Consider the following 20995-nt stretch of genomic DNA (forward strand, 5'->3'; position numbering starts at 1 on the left):
AGGGGCATTACATGTCGCTGACTGGGCACTGGGTAACTTTGGTGACAGCAGGACAAGGGGCTGCTGTCCAAGTCTTGCCGTCCTCACGAGTTGTACGTCAATCCTCTTTATCTAGAAGTTCCTCCACTGCTTCTGCCTCCTCAACCTCCTCTCGGTCCTCCACCTGCACCCAAAGCCTGTCTGGTAAAGCCATCCGCTTTCTAACTGCGCAGAAGGAATCCTGCACACCTCCTTACTATGCTGGCAGCAGGGCTCAACGGCATCAGGCGGTGTTTACTTTGAAATGTCTGGGAAATGTGAGTCACACAGCTGAGGAGTTGTGGTCAGCTCTGGACACCCAGTTTCATGAATGGTTGTCTCCACTGGACCTGCAACCAGGGAAGGCCGTGTGCGACAATACTGCAAAGCTGGGTGTGTCCCTTCGCCGGGGCAATGTCACACACGTGCCTTGTATGGCAAATGTGTTGAACCTGGTTGTCCAGCAATTTTTAGCCCACTATGCCGGACTAGATGGCTTTCTGCAGAGGGCACGGTCGCTGTGTGCTCACTTACGCCGTTCGCATCCCGCAGCTCAATGACTTACATCTCTACAGAAGTCGTTGGGCCTGCCAGTTCATGGCTGAAATGCGATGTGCCGGACACGGTGGAATTTAACTCTGCACATGTTGCAGCGACTGTGGCAGCACCGACAAGCCCTGGTGCAATACATTCTGACGTATAGCCTGGGCCAACGAGATCAAGAGGTGGGGCAAATCACGCTGCAGGAGTGGTCTCAGATCAGGGACCTATGAAGTTGACGTGCCCCCATGGCCGTGGGGTACCCAGAGCCGGGCCGGTAGACTCTGGGGGTTGTAGTCACTGTGGCGGTGACCCGGTCCGTGACCCAGGGCGGTCAATCCAAGGGTAATTTGTATATATGGGTTTTATAATGTCCGACTACGCCACCTGTGGAGTGCGGCCAAAGGGGCCGCTGCTGCAGAACAGTCCTCTGCAGCAATGGTATTATTACTCCCACAGGAAGAGTGTAGCTTCAGGGCAGTGTGGGTGGATGATGGTGGTTGTAATGCAGGAAGTCAGTAATGAACACAGAGTCCGTGTGATGTAGTCCCAAGATCTTTACTCACAGATGTTGCAGTCCAGATTACAGGTACCAGAGCAATCTCCCCCGTCGTGCTGTGCGTACTCAGTGAGGGGCTCAGTCCACCCCCAGATAGCTCCGGAGTACTTAGCAGGACCCCCTTCTGTGTGTCCTTAATCTGGCCTTCTCCCTGCACCTCACACCCAGTGACACTTCTATCCGGTATCCTCGGGCCTTGGCGGGCGACGTATGTTCTGTCCCCTGGGTCCTATGTGGCTAACTTCTTAGTGAGACTGGTGTCGACTTTGGCCTGCAGTACATGAAATGCTGCAGCCTCTGGTTTCTAGTTGAGCCTTGCTGTTTCTCCGCTAGTTGATGGACTGGTTCCCCTTATCTGGCCTGACCCCTCTACCTACTGGTAGCAGCGGTCGTACGGGTGGCCTTCTGCACGGCCCATACCCCTAGGGTCCCTTCGGTTCCTGGAGCCTTCCTGCTCTCTCTCCTTTCTTCTCTCCTTCAGTCCTGGGCCTCCCAGGCTAGGCCCGCCTCCAGAGCAGAGGTCATGCAGAGCCTCTGCTCCTGTCACTTCTCCTCCTCTGACTGGCTTGCTCTTTCTAAGATGGCTTCCTATTTATACTCTCCCTGTCATATGCTCCCATAAGCTGCATTCTCCACCAACACCCACTACATAGGACCCTCCCGCCAGCTAGGGACCTGGGACTTTTCTCTCCCTTAGAAGCAATCTCGCCCTACCCCCACTACGGGTAAGTGTTGGATGCAGGTGTTAGGGTCCCAAACCATACTCCTTCCTTACCTGAGGGTGAGATACCACACCTCTGTGTGAGATGCACCTCTGTGGCGACTGAACCCTCAGGGGTGCCAAACACCCTTCTGCACTGTTTTGAAATGGCGACGAAGATGTTTAGTGCTGACGATGCCATTATCAGCATTACTATTCCGGTGATTTACATGCTGGAGCACACGTTAAACAGAATTCAGAGTCAGGTTGTGGGACAAGAGGAGGTGGAGGAAGTAGAGGAGGAGTCGTATGCAGAAGGGATAACATGTCCAAGGTCCAGACGGTCGGCAGAACCAAGGCAGCAGGCATGGGAGGGTGGGGGAGACGGATTAACCAGGGCGCATGGTAGCAGCCAAACTGTTGAGGAAGGTGCAGGAGCCGAGGAAGAAGTGGAGGACGAACTGGCGATGGGCATGGAAGACTCATCAGATGAGGGAGACCTTGATCACATTTCTGTTGTGCGAGGTTGGGGGGAGAGGGCAGAGGAAGGAAGCATGATTCTTACCTCGAAACCAACACAACAACGACTAGGTAATCCTGGATGTGCAAGACACTTGAGTGTCTTCATGCTGCACTACCTGCAAAATGACCCTCGGATTGTCAGAATTCGAAGCAATCCCGACTACTGGGTTGCCACACTCTTAGTTCCCCGGTACAAAAGTAAATTTGCCGAAATAATTCCTGCCATAGAAAGGGATTCACGCATGCAGGAGTATCAGCAGAGGCTGTTGCAGAATCTTACATGTGCTTTTCCACAAAACACCAGTGGCGCACGTAGTGAATCTCACAGTTTTAACGTGCCAATAGTGGGACTGTCGAGTTTTCCTCACTCAAACCGTAACAGTAACACAATATCTGCTGGTAACATCAATTTTGTGGAATAGTTTCACCACTTTTTTAGACCATCCTTTGCAAGGCCACAGGAGACAAGAAGTCTGACACATAGTCAACGCCTAGAGAGGATGGTACAGGAGTATCTCCAAGTGAACATCGAAGCCATGACTGTGTCACTGGCCCCTTGCTCATTTTGGGATTCCAATCTGGAAAAATGTTCAGAGCTCGCCACTCACGCCTTGGAGATCTTGTCACGCCCTACAGCCAGCATTCTCTCTGAACGTGTGTTCAGCGCTGTTGGTGGTGTGCTGACAGATAAGCGCACGTGGCTGTCCACTGAGAATGTAGACAGACTCACGTTCATAAAGATGAACAAATCATGGATCTGCAAGGACTTTTCTACCCCTGTGTCATCCCGGGGAGAATAAAAGCTTGAGGATTTGGTAAAATCACCTCACCAACCATTTTAAGCAACTCTGGGGCAATTGATGCCACTTAAGTGGTGTCTGTGCCACAATTTTTTGAAAAAATGGAGACTCTTTTCGGAGTCCCCTTGCTGTGTTTTACGTGATGTTGGCATCGTCAATTCCAGGTGGGTTGGGTCACCCCCCCCTCTTTTAACAGTAAGAAACTACATACACTATGGCTTGGGGCAACACAGATGGATGAATTTGAAGAGCTGTTTACTCAGAGGTCTGCTCCAAAGCTTCAGTGTCTGCTAGTCAGCCTACAATTTTTAACTGCATCTAGCCTAGGCAATACTTTGGGCGTAGTAGCTCAGCTGTGAAGCAAGCTGCACAGCCTGTGTATCTAATAAGAATTTTTAACTGCATTTAGCCCAGGCAATACTTTGGGCGCAGTAGCCCAGCTGCCAAGCAAGCTGCAACGCCTGTGTATCTAATAAGAATTTTTAACTGCATCTAGCCTAGGCAGACTCTGGGGACCCCCAACCACACCCAGACGCTCAGCTCCCCTATCGCCCCCCTTTCCTTGACAATACAATCATGTAACTCTTAAAATGGATGGGTGAGGATCGGTCACAGCTTTATTAACTCTTTATACTCATTCCATTGGAAAGGCATTTTATTTCTAAAATAATTCAGCTTGTTGCAGCATGCCCTGGGTCTCCACAACGGCAATAGGGCCAACAAGTGTAACATGTCCTTTCTATTTCCAGGCCAAGGAGGATCCTGCGTACTCGTATGCAGGACTCTGACCCCCATCCATCACTCTTAATGCTTGTTCCACTACGTCCTGGAGTCCTGACAGGAATATGTCCAGTCCAATATCCAATTAGTGAACACCGTCGGGCCGTGTGAGGCCTGCTTTATCTCCTTCCAGTTGTCGGTGTTGTATCACTACACCACCTCTGTCTCTTCTAAATTTTGCCATCTGAATATTTATTACCCACCTTGTCCGCTTGATGGCCGTGATGTCTCGCGCACCTTGCCATACCGCTATCGGCACAATCTCTGACCATGCTATAGTTAGTTTTGTGAAAAATTCTCTGAAGCGCTCAGTGTCTAGTTTCATTATTGCCATTAGTTATGAGCTCTTGTGATGACCAAGGTCGTTTCCCCCGGCCTGTATAACTAAGATGACCGGACCTCTTGCCTCTCTGCCTACCTTGATTACCTCCATTAGTACCTGTGGCCATAGCAGGCCTCTAATACCTCTCCAGGTGAAATATGTGTTATGAAACTCTAATTTCCTCCCACCTGGACGGACTTTCGCCCTTTTTTCTGCCCGATATATATACGAGTGGCCTATCACCCACACTGTTAGCTTAGCGTCACCTGTAAAAGAAACAAACCACGTTAGGATAACAAGTCCGGTCTTATGTATCTCGACAAACACATGGATCGCCATCTCCCTATCCTCTGAACTTCCGTTTCTGACAGTCCTGCTCTTGGTGCTTCCGTGGCCGCGCCTATGCGGAATGAGTGTGTCCCGTAATCTTTGGGGTGGTTCCCTGCCGATGTTAAGCATTTATTAAATTATGCTTGGAAGTGGTATCTTGATAATAGCGTTCCATCAATGCGCAATAGGAAGAAATTACTTTGTGATCTGATGGTTATATATGTTTTTACTATTGTTACCCGACTCAGTGTACCGTTTGTGGGTTGTAGAAGTACCCAAGTGCCCCTGCCTGCTGGAACCGTTTTCGATTTGCGTATGCGTAGACATATTGCATTATTGGCTATGGCTACGTCCTGGTGTAATAAGCCTCCACTGGTGGTAATTTTCGATTGAGGAACTAATTCGCTTATGCATAGCGCCCCGAAGAAGGCAATCGCAAATGCAGTAGACAGTAGTGTTCCTTCAAATTGTGAGTGTCATGTTAATGGTGTTAGGGATATGATGTGATAAATTAGTTTTAGTGACACGGGACGGGACGTCTATAATCCTGACTTGGCTGACCCCTTTTCACCCTTTTATGGATTGTCTGATGATGAATCTCTTTGTCACATCTCCCCAATTCAGTAGTTGAAAGTGAAATGCTACTCCGGTCAGACACTGCTGCGTTGATGCCACTGATATGCCCCTCATCATTAGCTTGTGGAGAAATTCTATGTTGACTTGTAATCTGGCTTGTTCACATTGGTCAACCTGTCTACCTGATACTAGTCATGTCCACTCTTCCCATGCCTTACCGTATGCTTGCCACGTCAACGGGGCAACTGACTCTCTGATTAATGGCATCAACTATTCGCCACTAGATCACATAGGGAGGGTGGGCAACTGTTGCCCGATGGGTGGGCGTTGGGGAGGAGCTCTGTGAAAATCTGCCTATTGAATTGTGATAAAGCGTTAGCAGCAGCGTTAGACCCCTCAGCATTGTGGCTAGCGCGGACCCATACATTGTGTTTTAGGCACAGGAATGCTAGCCGGCGTAGTAGGCCTAGCACTGGGAGAGACGATCATGCCATCCTATTAATGCAGTGCGCTAGGCTGGTGTTTTTTGTTATGAAGCGTATATTTTTGTTAGCCAGGCGCTTACCCCATATTTCTATTGTTGCCACTATTGGGAAGAAAAATTAATTTCCGGGCTAGATGCAGCTAAAAATTATTATTAATTTCATAGCTGTTGGAGCTTGGTATAGATGGCCTAATACAATGAGTTCCACACACTGCTACTATGCCCAAAATTATTTTCCGGGCTACATGAAGCTAAAAATTATTATTAATTTCAAAGCTGGGGGAGCTTGGTATAGATGGCCTAATACAATGAGTACCAAGCACTGCTACTATGCCTAAAATTATTTTCCAGGCAAGATGCAGCTAAAAATTATTAGTAATTTGAAAGCTGGTGGAGCTTAGTATAGATGGCCTAATAGAATGAGTACCACACACTGTTAATATGCCCAAAATTATTTCCAGGCAAGATGCAGCTAAAAGTTATTACTAATTTGAAAGCTGGTGGAGCTTAGTATAGATGGCCTAATAGAATGAGTACCACACACTGCTGATATGCCCAAAATTATTTTCCAGGCAAGTTGCAGCAAAAATTTTTTAGTAATTTGAAAGCTGGTGGAGCTTAGTATAGATGGCCTAATAGAATGAGTACCACACACTGCTAATATGCCCAAAATTATTTTACAGGTAAGATGCAGCTAAAAATTATTATTAATTTGACAGCTGGTGGAGCTTAGTATAGATGGCCTAATAGAATGAGTACCACACACTGCTAATATGCCCAAAATTATTTTACAGGCAAGATGCAGCTAAAAATTATTAGTAATTTGAAAGCTGGTGGGGCTTAGTATAGATGGCCTAATAGAATGAGTACCACACACTGCTAATATGCCCAAAATTATTTTACAGGCAAGATGCAGCTAAAAATTTTTAGTAATTTGAAAGCTGGTGGAGTTTAGTATAGTTGGCCTAATAGAATTAGTACCACACACTGCTAATATGCTCAAAAGGCTTTACTTGGCTGGGTGCAGTAAAAAAATTGTATTACATACACAGGTGGTGTAGCTTTCAACACAGATAGGCTACTCCACTGACTAACACACACTGCTAATATGCCCAAAAGGTTTTACTTGGCTAGGTGCAGTACAAAATTTGTATTACATACACAGGTGGTGTAGCTTGCAGCACAGATAGGCTACTCCACTGACTAACACACACTGCAAGAGGCCCAAAAGGATTTGCTTAGCTAGATTTAGCCAAATGCTGTGAAAAGCACTTGCACAGCACTAAAACAGACGTGCCTGATAAAAGTGATAGGAACTGATGTAACATAGCCCTCAAAAGGGCTGCAATTCCAACTAGTCACTACTCACAACATATCTGTCTATTTAAGAGCACAGACCTGCCTGCTAAAAGTGCTAGGAACTGCTGTAACCTAGCCCTCAAAAGGGCTGCAATTACAGACTAGTCCCTACTCCATAAACCTTTCTTTCTATTTAGGAGAAAATTCGCTTGCAATTCACAGTTACACAATATAGAGTTAACAGCAGCAGCAGTGATGTCTAACACTCAACTGCAGCAGTGAGAAAATGGTGGTGACGGGGAAAATGGCTGGGTCTTATAGGGTAAGGATATGTGACATACACAGCCAATGATACATGCCCTTGCTTGTGTGAAAAAAAGCACTTCGCTCCGTGTGTGCGCTGCTGATAGGCTGACAAATTGCACCTCCCCACTGTAAATGCGGGAAAGAGAAAAAAAAATGGAGATCTTCATTATTTATGCAGAGTTCCATCCCATGCCCCTCCACTCAAACTGTGTTTTAACATTGATTATCAGCATTACTGTGAAAAAATCCAGTTACGATTTTGGTGCACAAACAGTTATCGAGCATAACCTCGAACAGCCGGATTTTTTTCAAATCGTTCGGGTTCGTCGAATGGCTCGAACACCGCCCAAAACAGCTCGAATTTGAAATTAGCGAACAGTTTGTTTCGAACACCGCTCAACTCTAGACATTATACAGCAGTGCAGAGCAGTGTAGCTATGAATTCAAAACTAGGGTGACTTACTGGAAAGCAGCAGAAGCAGCCTGGCTCTATATATATTTGCTAATCTCTCTGCTCATCCTGTATTCATAGCCCTAGAAAGGCAGCAGGGATATGAGCTAGCAGTTTGACTTGTTTTGACCAAGATTGATTTTGGCAAATTTTGAGAATGGTTGATCATTGATTGAACTGACATGGATGTAACATACAGTAGATGGTAAACGATGTAATTAATTCTGATGAATAAAAAAGCCTACATGACCAGTCATATGCAGTATTCATACGTATGACTTGTTCACATGTTCCTTTTCTTCTACAGCACAGTGAAGATCACTTGATGTTACATTTGCTTTCTTAGAAAACACAGAAGCAAAATAGGAATTTAAAAGTTCAGTCTTCTCAACATCATTATTGACCACTTCACCCTTTTCATCCTTTAAAAATCCTATAGCATCTTTGGCTTTTCTTTAACTTTTGACTTACTTCCAAAATCCTTTCTTATTGCTTTTGGTCTCTCTTGCTAGCCTCACTTCATTACTGGCTTTAGCTCTTCTAACGCTAGCCCAGCTTTCCCTGCAGACAGCATTATATTCTTCTTTAGATATGAACCCTTCTTTCCATTTGATATTCATTTCTTTGTTCATTTTTAGCAAGCTTTTAAGTTCAGTATTCAGCCATCCTGGTCTCCATAAATGCTTTCCATTCTCCCTTCTTTTCGGGATTGTTACTGATTGTGCAGTGAGAATTTAATTTAGCAAAATCTCCCATCCTTCCTGGACATTTCTTTCCTTTAGAACATCCTATCTTCCCTTCCTTTTTACTGAGTCCATTAAAAACTGCCTTTCTACAGTCCAATCTTAAAATCTCATTTTTCGCAGGTTTTCCTCCTTTTGTAGTACAAAATTATAGGATAGCATGATCGCTGCTACCTAAGTTCTCAATCCCCTTTACTTCCTCAACCGTTTCCTAATTTTTTGTAAAAATTAGATCCAAATAAATAATGGCAGCAGTGGGATTTGAACCCCTGCCTCCAGAGAGACTGGAGTCCAAATCCCGCACCATAGACCGCTCGGCCATGCTACCTCGTACAAATGTTCAAAGTTATTTTTATCAGAAGTTTGCTTTTGATATAAGTTGCAGAAAATATTTTATATCCAATAAGATAAAAAAACAAATGTTATTATGCAACAGCAACGTAATTATCAGGGATTTGTTTGTACATTGACTCTGGGGCACCATTTTACAAAACATATGACTTGTATCCAGATACTTTACTAATCTTTCCTCTGTTGGCTCATCCGCTAATTTTTAGATATCACTGAATTAGGTGGTATAGATTACTTGCTATGATCTCCCATATACAGGACACTCAAACATAAAAGATTCCTACATCCCTGCCTGTACGTAACAGGTGATCAGAAGCAGCAGCAAGGAAGACATTATACAGCAGTGCAGAGCAGTGTAGCTGTGAATCCATCACTAGGGTGACTTACTGGAAAGCAGCAGAAGCAGCATGGCTCTGTTTATGTTTGCTAATCACTTTGCTCATCAGGTATTGATAACAATAAAAAGGCAGCAGGGATATGAGCTAGCAGTTAGACTTCTTTTGACCAAGATTGATTTTGGCAAATTTTGAGAATGGTTGATCATTGATTGAACTGACATGGATGTAACATAAATGGTTTGTTATGTAATTAATTCTGGTGTCTAATGCCACCATAACCACTCATATTCAGTATTCTTACGTATGACTTGTTCACATGTTCCTTTTCTTCTACAGCACAGTGAAGATCACTTGATGTTACATTTGCTTTCTTAGAGAACACAGAAGTAAAATAGGAATTTAAAAGTTCAGTCTTCTCAACATCATTATTGACCACTTTACCCTTTTCATCCTGTAAAAATCCTATAGCATCTTTGGCTTTTCTTTAACTTTTGACTTACTTCCAAAATCCTTTCTTATTGCTTTTGGTCTCTCTTGCAAGCCTCACTTCATTACTGGCTTTAGCTCTTCTAACGCTAGCCCAGCTTTCCCTGCAGACAGCATTATATTCTTTTTAAGATATGAACCCTTCTTTCCATTTGATATTCATTTCTTTGTTCCTTTTTAACAAGCATTTAAGTTCAGTATTCAGCCATCCTGGTCTCCATAAATGATTTCCATTCTTCCTTCTTTTCGGGATAGTTACTGAATGTGCAGTGAGAATTAAATTTAGTAAAATCTACCATCCTTCCTTGACATTTCTTTCCTTTAGAAAATCCTACCTTTCCTTCCTTTTTACTGAGTCCATTAAAAACTGCCTTTCTACAGTCCAATCTTAAAATCTCCGTTTTCGCAGGTTTTCCACCTTTTGTAGTTCAAAATGATAGGATAGCAAGACCGCCGCCTCCTAAGTTCTCAATCCCGCTTACTTCCTCAACCGTTTCTTAATTTTTGGAAAAAATTAGATCCAAACAAATAATGGCAGCGGTGAGATTTGAACCCACGCCTCCAGAGAATCCAGAAGAATCCAAAAAGTGAGAAGCCGACACGGCCAGTCCGTTCCTGCCCCTGTCACCTCCATGTTGCCGGGTTTGTGCCAGAGCCGCGGTGGACCCTGACGGCCAGCCCCCTCTCCCAATACTGGTGCCTGTCTGCTGGTAGGTCGAGCGAGCCCCCCTGTGGTGGAGGCAGCTCTAAGTTTTTTAATTTAAATTGTCTCTCTAATTTGATTGAATACACTTTAAATCCTTTTACAAGGATTATCTATTGGAGGGCAAGTCTCATGCCAGCAGCCGCGTAATTCCAGCTCCAGTAGCGTCCACTTAAGCTGCTGCAGTTAAAAAGCTTTTATAAGGATCGAGCTCGGCTGTTCACCGCAAGGCATCCTACCGCCAGTCCCAGCCCCTATGCCTTGGGGTGCCTCCTGATGCTCTTCACTGAGTATCCCGTGGTCCCGAAGCATTTCCTTTGAAAAAATTAAGTGTCCAAACTACAGGTGGTGTAGCTTGCTTAACATCCGGGATAATCCGCTGACTAGCAGACACTGCTACTAGGCACAAAGTATTTCCTGGGCTAGATGCAGTTAAAAATTTGTAATTAGATACTCTCGTTGGATGCTGAGAAAGCATTCCATAGAGTCTCCTGGCACGCCATATATTATTCTCTTAAAAAGCTTGGGGTAGGGGTCTAGGGGACCCTTTTATAGCCAAAATCACGGCCCTGTATCGCAATACGTCAACTAGGCTGAAGATAAATGGAACTTTAGCACCCTGAGGGCTCGGTTGCTACAGAGGTATTGCACCTCACCCAGAGGTGTGATATCTCACTCTCAGGTAAGGATCGAGTGTGGATCAGGACCCGACACTTGCATGCATTACACCACATTGCCGTGGGGCAGGGGGACCAATATGCCCCTGAGATGGGCACGACAGTCCCTATCCCTGGCTGGAGTGGGGGGAGGGAACACTGAGGAAGGGGAACCCTGTAGTGCAGGAGCAGGGAGGAATCAGTTCCTGGGTGCACTGAGAAGGGAGTATAAAAGGTGGGCACCATCTTAGTTCAGTGCAGAGTGGTCTGAGCAGAAGTGACAGGGAGCAGGTGCTCTGCATGAGCTCTGCTCTGGAGGCGGGCCTAGTAACAAAGGCCCAGGCCTGGAAGAGGGAGAAGGAAGGAAGAGGAGCGGAGAGGCTCCAGGAACGAGGAACGAAGGGATCCCAGGGGTGCGGAAGGGCGAGTCGCCACCGCATGCCCGAATCCACCTGTGTGGAGGGGTCAGGCCAAAGGGGGAGACCGGTCCCCAAAACTAGTGGAAGTGGGAAACAATCCTCAGCTATAAACCAGAGGCTGTGGCATTTTATGTAGCGCAGCCCCTCGCTACACCCGCTAGGAAGGCACCACATAGGGTCAGGGAAACTGGCGCCAAGTTTACTAAGAGGAGGCCTGAGGCAGCCGGACAGAAGGGTTGGTAAAAAAGGCCAGACAAAGGACACACAAAGGGGGTCCTGTGAAGCGCTCCAAAGTTATCTGGGAGTTGTCTGAGCCCCTCACCAGGTGAGCACAGTACGACGTGGGTAGCCGTTACCTGCAGAAGTGGTCTGGATAATAAGAACTGTGAGTAAAGGCCCTGGACTGAATCACTAACTCCGTGTCGTTACTGCTGCTGCCCTGCACCATCACCCCCATCCTCCGCATACACTGCCCTGAGGCTATACTCCTCCCGTGGGGAGTTATGCTACGCTCTGCTGCACCCACAACACCAGCCTCAGCGGTCTGCCCTGCAGCGGCGGTTCACTCTGACCGCAATTCACGGGTGGCGTAGTTGGACATTTAAACATCAAAACCACATAAATAGTTCCTCCACAGGTTTGACCGCCCTGAGCCACGGAACCGGGTCGCCACCACGGAGACTGCAACCACCAGCATCCACCAAAAAGGGTCCGGATCCGGGTATCCCAAGGCCCAGGGGGCGCGCGTCAGAACATTTTCATCACCTTCATTATCACCAATGGGACAAGGCAGGGATGTCCTCTGTCCCCTCTCTTATACATCCTAGTGATGGAGCACCTGCTCTCATCAATTCGCCATAACCCCAATATTAGGTGGATTGAGGTGGGAGGCACCGAGTACAAGTGCTTTCTATTTGCTGATGATGTCCTAGTATATATCACTCAATCACATATATCCATCCCTGCTGTTATGGCTGAAATAGATCACTTTGTTACATGGTCAAATTTTAAAATCAATGCATCAAAGTCTGAGGTCCTCAATGTCTCCCTCCCCAAATCCAATCAGGATTCCATCCAGTCCGACTTTCCCTTTGCCTGGCCCTCACAGGGTATCAAATACTTAGGAATTCCTATTCATAGAGACCTCTCCCATCTATGTTATCTTAATTTTGGGCCCTTTATTGAACAACTCCATACAGACCATGGTTGACAAGTTAGAACTGTAAGATTCACTACGTGAACCACTGGTGATTTGTGGAAAAGCACATGTACACTGTGTTCCAAATTATTATGCAAAAAGTGTTTAGGAGTGATAAGGGAAGAAATTGTTTGTTTGTCAGTTAAACTCATTGATGGTGATGTGGGTCAGGGCTCTTTATATCACTGTAAGCAATTGCAGACACCTGTGCTAATTAGTTTGGCAGGTGTGTCCAATGAAAGACAAGACTACTTAAGAAGGCTGTCCCACATTATTCAGCAGCCTACATTTTCTGCCAAAATGGGAAAGAAAAAAGATGTGTTGGCTGCTGAGAAGCAACAAATTGTGGAGTGTTTAGGTCAAGGCATGACTACAATCAACATTGTGCGATGATCAGGATGAAGTGTCTTGGCAATCATGAAGTATGTAGCTGATTCACAGTACACACGTGTGCGTGCTGATAAGGGCAAATTGAGGACTCTTTCCTACAGGCAAATACGTCAGGTTAAAAGAGCAGCGGAAAAAATGTCTTGTCTTAGCAGCAGACAAGTTTTTGAAGCTGCTGGTGCCTCCAACGTCCCCCGAACAACAAGATGCAGGGTCCTTAAGAGGTTTGCAGCTGTGCGTACGCCATCCTGTCGACCTTGTCTATCCACTGCACACAAGCAGAAATGGCTCCAGTGGGCCACACATTACATGAAGACTGATTTCAAAACTGTTTTGTTCACAAATGAGTGCCGTGCAAGGCTCGATGGTCCAGATGGATGGAGTGGAGGATGGCTGGTTGATGGACACCCCACGCAAACACGTCTACATCGCCACCAAGGAGGAGATGGAGTAATGTTTAGGGCTGGATTCATGGGGAGAGAGATTGTCGGCCCCTTTAGGATCCCTGAAGGGGTAAAGATGAACTCCATAATGTATGTGGAGTTTCTCAAACAGCACTTCCTGCCATGGTTCAAGAAGAAGAACCGTGTATTCCACAGCAAGATCATTTTCATGCATGATAATGCACCGTCTCATGCTGCACATAAAACATCTGCATCTCTGGCTGATATGGGCATAAAAGGGGACAAACTTATGGTGTTACCCCCATGCTCCCCTGACCTCTACCCCATTCAGAGCCTCTGGAGCATCATCTAAAGGAGTGTCTATGATGGCGGGAGGCAGTTCACTTCTAAGCAACAGCTCTGGGAGGGTATTCTGTCCTCATGTAAAACAATTGAAGCAGAAACCATCCAAAACCTGACAAATTCAATGGACGAGAGAGTTCAGAAGCTCCTTTCGAACAAGGTGTCCTATGTGCAAATGTAACATCACCTAGAATAAAGTTTTGAGTTGAAAACTGTTTGATTTCAGTTTCTAATAACCTGCTAATGCTTATAATTTCAAAAATGACCATTTTTTTGGTCTTTATTAAAATGAAAAGGTTTATCAAAGAGTGAGGGGGATCTTAGAGTGTGGCAACCCAGTAGTCAGGATTACTTCAAATTCTGACAATCTGAGGGTCATGTTGCAGATAGTGTAGCAAAAAGGCACTTATGTGTCTTGCGCATCTCGGAGCCCCAAAATTATTTTCCGGGCTAGATGCAGCTAAAAATTATTATTAATTTGAAAGCTGGTGGAGCTTAGTATAGATGGCATAATAGAATCAGTACTGCACACTGCTACAAAGCCCAAATTATTTTCCAGCCAAGATACAGATAAACATGATTAGTAATTTTAAATCTGGTTGAGCTTAGTAAAGATGGCCTAATAGAATCAGTGCTGCACACTGCTACAAAGCCCAAATTATTTTCCAGCCAAGATACAGATGAACATGATTAGTAATTTTAAATCTGGTGGAGCTTAGTATAGATGGCCTAATAGAATCAGTACTTCACACTGCTACAAAGCCCAAATTATTTTCCAGCCAAGATACAGATAAACATGAGTAGTAATTTGAAAGCTTAAAACGGTTGGTGAGGTGATTTTAACCAATCATCAAGCTTTTACTCTCCCCAGGGTGACACAGTGGTAGAAAAGTCATTTCGGATCCATGATTTGTTCATCTTTATAAACGTGAGTCTGTCTACATTATCAGTGGAGAGCCGCGTGCGCTTATCTGTCAGCACACCACCAGCAGCACTGAACACACGTTCAGACAGAGCGCTGGCTGCGGGGCATGACAAGATCTCCAAGGCGTAAGTGGCTAGCTCCAGCCATTTATCCAGATTGGAAGCCCAAAAAGAGCAAGGGTCCAGTGACATAGTCATGACTTCAATGTTTACTTGGAGATACTCCTGTACCATCGTCTCTAGGCGTTGACTATGTGTCAGACTTCTTGTCTCCTGTGGCCTTGCAAAGGATGGGCTAAAAAAGTGGTGAAATGATTCCGCAAAATTGATGTTACCAGCAGATACTGTGTTTCTGTTATGCGTTGAGTGCTGAACACTCGACGGACGGTCCCACAGTTGGCAAGTTGGAACTGTGAGACTTACTACGTGCACCACTGGTGTTTTGTGGAAAAGCACATGTAAGATTCTGCAACAGTTTCTGCTGATATTCCTGTATGCGTGCATCCCTTTCTATGGCAGGAATAATTTCTGCAAATTTACTTTTGTACCGGGGATCTAACAGTGTGGCAACCCAGTTGTCAGGATTATTTCTAATTCTCACAATTCGAGGGTCATGTTGCAGGTAGTGCAGCAAGAAGGCACTCATGTGTCTTGCACATCCAGGAGCACCAAGTCCCTGTTGTGTTGATGGCGAGGTAACAATCATGATTCCTTCCTCTGTCCTCTTCCCCCAACCTCGCACAACAGAAATGTGATCAAGATCTCCCTCATCTGATGAGTCTTCCATCAGTTCGTCCTCCACTTCTTCCTGGGCTCCTGCACCTTCCTCACTAGTTTGGCTGCTACCATGCGCCCTGGTAAAACCATCTCCCCCACCCTCACATGCCTGCCGCCTTGGTGCTGCCGACCGTCTGGACCTTGCAGATGTTAGCCCTTCCGCATACAACTCCTCCTCCTCTACTTCCTCCACCTTCTCTTGTGCCACCACCTGACTCCGAATTCTGTTTAACATGTGCTCCAGCATGTAAATCACCGGAATAGTCATGCTGATAATGGCATCGTCAGCACTAAACATCAACGTCGCCATTTCAAAACTGTGCAGAAGGGTGCATAGGTCCCTGATCTGAGACCACTCCTCCAGCGTGATTTGCCCAACCTCTGAATCTTGTTGGCCCAGGCTGTATGTCAGAAAGTATTGCAGCAGGGCTTGTCGGTGCTGCCAAAGTCGCTGCAACATGTGCAGAGTTGAATTCCACCAGGTAGGCACATCGCATTTAAGCCGGTGAAGTGGCAGGCCCAACGACTTCTGTAGAGATGTAGGTCGCTGAGCTGCGGGATGCAAACAGCGGAAGTGAGCACACAGCGACCGTGCCCTCTGCAGAAGGCCATCTAGTACGGGATAGTGGGCTAAAAATTGCTAGACACACAGGTTCAACATGTGAGCCATACAAGTCACGTGTGTGACATTGCCCCGGCGAAGGGCCACACCCAGGTTTGCAACATTGTCGCACACGGACTTCCCTGGTTTCAGGTCCATTGCAGACAACCATTCATGAAATTGGTTCTCCAGAGCTGACCACAACTCCTCAGCTGTGTGACTCACATTTCCCAGACATTTCAAAGGAAAAACCGCCTGATGACGTTGAGCCCTACTGCCAGCATAGTAAGGAGGTGTGCAGGATCCCTTCTGCGCAGTTAGAAAGCTTGTGGCCTGACCAGACAGGCTTTGGGTGCAGGTGGAGGACCGAGAGGAGGTTGAGGAGGCAGAAGCAGTGGAGGAACTTTGAGATAAAGAGGATTGACGCACAACTCGTGGGGACGGCAAGACTTGGACAGCAGCCCCTTGTCCTGTGGGCACTTGTTACCTAGGGCCCAGTCAGTGACATGTAATGCCCCTGTCCATGCCTACTCGTCCAAATGTCTGTGGTGAAATGCACCCTGTCACACACAGAGTTTCTCAAAGAAGCGGTGATGTTGTGTGCGACATGCTGGTGGAGCGCAGGCACACCTTTCTTTGAGAAGTAGTGCCGACTGGGCATCTGGCACTGGGGCACTGCGACGGACATAAGGTCTCAAAAATCCTCTGTGTCCCCAGGCGGAAAGGCAGCATTTCTGTAGCCAAGAGCTTGCAGATGGTGTAATTCAACCTCTTAGCTTTCTCAAGGCTAGGAGGAAATGCTCTTTTACTTGTCCACATCTGAGGGACCGAGGGCTGGCTGTTGTGCTTAGACGGGGTTGATAAGGGTGTCCCCGGCAAACTGCCGGTCTGTGAGGAAGATGCAGGCGGACATGTTAGGTTGCCTTGATCCAAAGGTGGTGCTATGCATGTCAGACAGCGCTCTACACCAGCTGGCTCTACCACCTCCAAAGAAAATGATGACCTGCCAATCACGGTGGCTGTTGCGCGTAAAGAGGTGGCAAGTCTGCGTCCCAAAACAGGTGTGACTGCTGTCCCCCCAGTCACAGAGGATGAAGACGACGCAGATGCACAAGATGTGGCAGACGGTGGCTGGCCCGGCCGGCAAGGCCGCATTGTAGCACAGTGAGCTTCCCACTGCAACTTATGCTTCATGTCCATGTGCCGGTTCATGCATGAAGTACTCAAACTATTTAATTTTTGGCCTCCACTTAGCTTTTGCTGACAAATGTTACAGATAACACGAGTTGGTTCATCTTTATCGATCTGAAAAAATGCCCAGGCTATGCAAGGCTTAGCACCCATGCGACCTGAAGAGCCACCACGACTTATGTTGAGAGGCATAGTTGTGTTTGAGGATGCAGTTGTTGACGTGCTTCCAGTACTACATCTCTGTCCAGGAAGGCGCAACCTGACCTCGTCATCACTAGCATTCTCCTCCACCTCCTCTGCTGACCTCATCTCTTGGCTGACTGTGGGTTGACAGTAAGTGGGATCTCCAACCTCATCATCATCACCCTGTGTGTTATCACACCCGTAGTCTTCAGAGCCAACCTGTTCCTGCCCTGACAAAAAACTATAGTTGTCGCTCCAATCAGGTATTTGAGTCTCATCATCGTCTTCCTCATTGTCTCCACTAACAGGAGTTACAGTTTGGGAATGAGGGTCTACATTATGGTCAGAACCTTCTGCGTCTGGTCCTGGATCCGACTCATGAAGATTCTGGGCATCAGTGCAGATAATTTCCTCGTCTGGATTCACATAAGCGCTGGAGCCGACCTCTGATTCCCAGGCTATAGTATGAGTAAACAGCTCTGCAGACTCAACCACCTGTTCTACCTCATACTCAGACGGGCAGCTGGAGATTTGGGAGCTGTGAGGAAGCAAGTGCGATTGGGGTGAAACCTCTGAGGACTGGAGTATTTGGGATGTTCAAGTTGATGTGGAAGAGAGCCCACTTAAAGGAGCACTTGATATCTGTTGAAGCACCTGCTGATTTTGTGCCTTATCTGGAATTTGTAGCGATTGGCATGGTTGTAAGAATGGGATCTTATCACATTGTCCGCTAAAAGAAGTAGACATTTTAGTTTGGCTGGAAGATGGTCTTTCTTCTGCAGATGATACTGTTGCTTTAACACCTACCCAACGGACACAACCTTTTTTCCCCTTTCCAACATGCCTATTCCCCTTTCCACCAGCAGCAGGCCTTTTTCCACTTATTTTGGTGGTTAACTAATTCACAACTCTGGAGTTGTTTGCACAAAAAAACAATGGATGGGAACCGAGCAGAGCTAAGTGGCCAAACTGTGGTATTAGGTCAAAACTATTGGCTAGGTTAGATGCAGAAAAAAATTATATTCAATTTGCAATCTGATGGAGATCAGTATAGATGGACTAATAGACCAAGTCCCACACACTGCTAGAAGCCCAAATGTTTTTTCAGAGCTAGATGTAGATAAAAATTATTTTTAATTTGCAACCTGATGGAGGTCAGTATAGATGGACTAATAGAACAAGTCCCACACACTGCTAGAAGCCCGTATATTTTTTCAGAGCTAGATGCAGAAAAAAATTATATTCAATTTGCAACCTGATGGAGGTCAGTATAGATGGACTAATAGAACAAGTCCCAAATACTGCTAGAAGCCCAAATAGTTTTTCAGAGCTAGATGCAGAAAAAAATTATATTCAATTTGCAACCTGATGGAGGTCAGTATAGATGGACTAATACAATGACGCTATGCCCAAAACGTTTTACTTCACTAGGTGCAGTGAAAAAATTGGTATTCTATACACAGGTAGTGTAGCTTGCAAAACAGATAGGCTACTCCACTGACTAACACACTCTGCAATAGGCCAAAAAGGATTTGCTTTGCTAGATTTAGCCAAATGCTGTGAAAAAAACTTGCACAGCACTGGCACAGACCTGCCTGGCAAAAACTGATAGAAACTGATGTAACTTAGCCAGGAAAAGGACTGCAATTACAATTAGTCTTTACTCCCAACCTATCTATTTCAGAGCACAGACCTGCCTGATAAAAGTCATAGGAAATGCTGTAACCTAGTCCTTAAAAGCACTACAATCACAGCTATTTCCTACTCCTTAGCTATCTGTAGATTTGTGCGAAAATTGGCTTGAAATTAACAAGGTATAGCGCACACAGCAACAGCGGTGCCGTCTAACACGCAGCTGCAGCAGTGAGAAAATGGTGGCGACGGGGAAAATTGCTGGGTCTTATAGGGCAAGGACATGTGACATACACTGCCAATGACACATGCCCTTGCTTGTGTGAAAAAAATCACTTCGCTCCATGTGTGTGCTGCTGATAGGCTGACAGATTGCACCTCCCCACTGTAAATGCGGGAAAGAGAAAAAAATATATAGATTTGCATTATTCCTGCAGATATCCATCCCCTGCCCCTCCCACCTCCCCACTGTACACTTAAACTGCGCATTAACATTAATTTTCATCATTACTGAGAAAAAATCCAGTTATGATTTTGGTGCACGAACAGTTATCGAACATAGCCTCGGACAGCCGAATTTTTTTCAAATCGTTCGTGTTCGCCGAACGGCTCGAACACCGCCCAAAACAGCTTGAATTTGAGAACAACGCTCATCTCTACTTTTTACTTCTACAGTACAGTGAAGATCACTTGATGTTACATTTGCTTTCTTAGAGAACACAGAAGCAAAATAGGAATTTAAAAGTTCAGTCTTCTCAACATCAGTATTGACCACTTTACCCTTTTCATCCTTTAAAAACCATATAGCATCTTTGGCTTTTCTTTTACATTTGACTTACATCCAAAATTCTTTCTTATTGCTTTTGGTCTCTCTTGCAAGCCTCACTTCATTACTGGCTTTAGCTCTTCTAACACTGGCCCACCTTTCCCTGCAGACAGCATTATATTCTTCTTTAGATATGAACCCTTCTTTCCATCTGATATTCATTTCTTTGTTCCTTTTTAGCAAGTTTTTAAGTTCAGTATTTTGCCATCCTGGTCTCCATAAATGCTTTCCATTCTTCCTTCTTTTCAGGATTGTTACTGATTGTGCAGTGAGAATTTAATTTAGCAAAATTTTCATCCTTCCTGGACATTTCTTTTCTTTAGAACATCCTACCTTTCCTTCCTTTTTACTGAGTCCATTAAAAACTGCCTTTAGACAATCCAATCTTAAAATCTCAGTTTTCGCAGCTTTTGCTCCTTTTGTAGTTCAAAATTTTAGGATAGCATGATCACTGCCTCCTAATTTCTCAATCACCTTTACTTCCTCAACGGTTTCCTAATTTTTGGTAGAAATTAGATCCAAATAAATAACGGCAGCGGTGGGATTTGAACACACACCTCCAGAGAAACTGGAGCATTAATCCAGCTCCTTAGACCACTCGGCCACGCTGCCTCATACAGACGTTCAAACTTATTTAAAACAGAAATTTGCTAATGATATAAGTGTCAGAAAACCTTGTATATCTAATTAGACAAAAATACAAATGTTATTATGCATGAGCAACGTAGTTATAAGGGATTTGTTTGTACATTGACTCTGGGGCACCATTTTACAAAACATATAACTTGTATGCAGATATTTTACTAATCTTTCCTCTGTTGGCTCATCCGCTAATTTTAAGATATCACTGAATTAGGTGGTATAGATTACTTGCTATGATCTCCCATATACAGGACTCTCAAACATGAAGGATTCCTACACCCCTGCTTGTACGTAACAGATAATCAGAAGCAGCAGCAAGGAAGACATTATACAGCAGTGCAGAGCAGTGTAGCTCTGAAAACATCGCTAGGGTGACTTACTGGAAAGCAGCAGAAGCAGCATGGCTCTGTTTATGTTTGCTAATCACTCTGCTCATCCTGTATTGATAACCCTAAAAAGGCAGCAGGGATATGAGCTAGCAGTTAGACTTCTTTTGACCAAGATT

At 45.4% G+C, this 20995-nt stretch overlaps 1 non-coding gene across 1 annotated transcript; it reads right to left on the reverse strand.

The window, feature by feature from the left end:
* Window positions 1-20378: 20378 nt before the first annotated feature.
* Window positions 20379-20460, reverse strand: TRNAI-AAU (transfer RNA isoleucine (anticodon AAU)). Its single transcript has one exon. It is a non-coding gene; the product is annotated as a tRNA-Ile (tRNA).
* Window positions 20461-20995: the final 535 nt, after the last annotated feature.

The sequence above is a fragment of the Phyllobates terribilis genome, unplaced genomic scaffold (genome assembly GCF_046119375.1).
Source record: "Phyllobates terribilis strain yellow unplaced genomic scaffold, ASM4611937v1 Scaffold_11__3_contigs__length_659146591, whole genome shotgun sequence".
NCBI classification, from domain to species: domain Eukaryota; kingdom Metazoa; phylum Chordata; class Amphibia; order Anura; family Dendrobatidae; genus Phyllobates; species Phyllobates terribilis.